Here is a 3,448-nt window from a genome sequence, read left to right as displayed (position 1 = left end):
AAAAAAAAATCACCGTGTTTTTTTTCTTTTTTTACAAACAACACACTATACTCAGTACGTCCACGCAATAAAATTTCAATTTCTTCTGCGTCTTTTAATAAATTTATTTCAAATCAACCAAAAATTTGTTCATATATGATACATTAACGCTGTACACATGGTACAAGAAAATAATTTTGTATCACATGTGATACATTGGACAGGGAAGCTGTTAATACTACTTGACACAAAACATATCACACTTCAGGGCATGCGAATATCGATTTTGTCGACATTATTTGACTAAAACTTTTCCACAAATTTGAAATGGACTTTACAAGCTTATCTCTATTCTACTGCCTTTGTGCTATTTTCAGGGAAATTTCGCACAAGTGTGCAAAAACAAAAAAATCGCAGAAGAAAAACTGTTGTGGCCAAAAGCCACATACACACAGCTAATTGAGAGACCCTATGCTGAAATCGAAAAGAGCCAATTTGGGTAACTGTATTCAACTTGTCAACAAAACGCCCGAATGCTTGCCGTACTTTTGTTGCTAGCAATTTCAGCATTTTAGTGTGCAAATGTGTGCGTTGGCGTTAGGGCAAAGGTGAAATGTTAACCAACTTTGCTGGCACTTATTTTTGTTTGTGTGAKCTTTCAAATGGTTTTTTGCAAGTAGGGCCACCGGCAGCTATTTTAAGTGCCATTTCAGGCATTTTCCGACGCTTGAGTTGTATTGTTGGTCATCGTCAATTAGATATTTCGTATGCCCTTTGTGTTTTATTGTGGTTACGGGTCTCAAAACGATTAAACTTCAATGTTCAACTTTTCTTCGATTTTCACCATTTTTTTAAGTGAAAATATTGCTTTCTCTTCTTTGGATTTTATGCTTTTCTAGACTTATTTAAAGTGATATTTGAAGAGCATCACACGACGTTGTTTTAAAGGCATACTAATTGTGACTTGTTTTCGCTGACTTCACGATCTTCACTGAATGCTTTGTGCCWTTCAAATACTTATGTTCGTGGTAAAGTAAACTCTCTAAAACACTGAGATTATATGCGTATCTGAGATTCTATTCAAAAATAAAATTTCATGTAAAATCGCCAGCCAAACACCAGCCCTGGTCAAGCGGGCTCTTCAACTCCTCACTTTACACTGCTGTTGTGTTTTCAAGTCTCTTTTGGATCTTGTTTTTCTACCGCCAATGATTCTAATAAATAAACATTTACTCATGGTATCCTTTGCTGGACCCTGTTGCTGAAAGTTTAACATTTTATTCTCCTTAAACCATTGAACCAATAAGTTAGCTACGAAAAGACGGTGATCTGTATTATATTTAATGAAAAAGTTCAGGTTCTGGTGCTAAAGCCTGGTAGTTGCGAAGCCTTTTGGTCGGTACAGCCAAGGCTGAGCCTGAAATCTATTTATCTGAATACCTCTAATGAAAAAATTACCTCAGTGTATTTAAAACTATTTTTTCATCACTAGATTATTTTCTATCTCGAGATTTGTCAACCCCAGTCTATCAATTTGACAACTCACAACTTTATCGTAAAGTTTGCCACTTTTTATGGCATTCATACTTAGAACGTTTTAACATACGACCGGTATTTGTGTTACTTAAAGAAATTTAAAATATTCATCAGGGCAAAAAAATAGAATTAAATCTTTCGACGTGCATTAACTCAGCAAAAGTAAAATCTTGAGTTTAATTAAATTTTTGACGAAAAAGCTCCAGATCACGCCAAGATGAATTTCCTTACGGCCATCGAAAATCAGTTCTTGTTCCAGAAACTATTGATGCTGTGCGCAAATTTATATTGCAAGAATATATCCTGTGATCTATCGTGAAATTGAGACAACTATAGACATTAGTGGGACCAGCGCACTTTCAATACTGCGTGAATGTGGCTTTGTGACCAATTTTTTTGGAGTCCACACAATTCGGCAATCGCTCAAAAAATKGCTCGTGTCGCTTGGTTGAAAGAAATGTTAACAAAATACGATAGCGGTGCTTCGAAACATGTCTATAACATCGTRACACGTGATGAATCATGGACTACTGTCTGACGTTTCACAACCAGTCGAATCGAACAAAAGTTGAAGCACTTATAAGAAAATGGCTGCCTGTTTTTTTTTTTTTTTGGGAAAACTGAGCATGTCGCAAGCATATGACTAGAACAACGCTGAGTCGCAAATTCTAAGTGGCACATAATCATTCGTTTGCCAGTCGTAAAGGCAAATCGAGGTCGAGTTCTCATATATGTAGTACATCGCCTGATTGAACTGCATTGTAGTTAAAACAACAATTTAATGAGTCAGCCTCCGTAAMGTCCTAACTTGCCATCGAACGACTSCTTTTTTRTTGCCGGAGGAATAWAATTAACTAAGAGATCAACGTTGCTCGACACCTGAAGAGTTGGTTAATGCATTCAGAACGCATGTTTTGGATATATCTCAAGAAGAGTGGCAAAAGTACTTCGACAAGTGGTTCACACGCATGGAAAAGTATATAGATTTTAATGTAAAAAAATTTGAAAAACAAAAAAGTGATTCCTTGCAAAATTTTGCTACTGCGTATATAATATATATATCACCTAAAAGTAAACGAGATAGATATAAGGTTGTACGTTTCGATTTGAAAGATGCATCTTACTCTGATAGACCTATCGTTGAAAAAGTCGAAGAAATTAAAAAAAAAAATTGACCAGAACCGTCACATAAGCAGCCGTGTTATCGCTAAGGAACCTAACATTCATCATAAAACGGTTTTGAACTATTTATAAAAGGCTGGCTATAAAAAGCAGCTCGATGTTTGGGTAAAAATTGTCTGTGACAAATTTAATGGACCGAATTAACATCTGCGCTTATTTGCTGAAACGAAATGAAATTGAACCATTTCTGAAGAAAATGGTCATATTAGATGAAAAGTGGATCAAATACGACAATAATGTGCGAAAAGATCATGGTCCAAGCGTGGTGAAGCTCAACAATTGGTCGCAAAGCCAAGATTGACGCTTCGAAAGGTTTTGCTGAATGTTTGGTGGGATTGGAAAGGAATCTATTCACTGTGAGCTGCTCTAGCCTGATTCTACATTTTACTTTTGACAACTGATGAGTTCTAAGCAAGCAATCGAAATAAAACGGCCAGAATTGATCAACAGAAAGGACTTCGTCTTCCATCTGGACAACGCTAGACCACACACATCTTTGTTGACTCGTTAAAAACTGGGAGAGCTTGACTGCGGAGCTTTGATGCATCCACCATATAGCCCTGATCGTGCACCATTAGACTTCCATTTGTTTCGGTCAATGTAAAACGCCCTTAAGGGGCTTAATCAGTGTGACGCATGAAAAATTAGGCGATTTTCGTGAATTTTTCTAAGAGAAAGTACGCGATTGAATATTTTGCACTTCTTTGAATATAATAAGGTATATTTTCAGCTATATTTTAAGATTTTTTTT

Source organism: Bactrocera latifrons, unplaced genomic scaffold (genome assembly GCF_001853355.1).
Source record: "Bactrocera latifrons isolate USDA-ARS-PBARC rearing strain unplaced genomic scaffold, ASM185335v1 scaffold_105, whole genome shotgun sequence".
Lineage (NCBI taxonomy): Eukaryota > Metazoa > Arthropoda > Insecta > Diptera > Tephritidae > Bactrocera > Bactrocera latifrons.
This window is presented reverse-complemented; position numbering follows the sequence as displayed.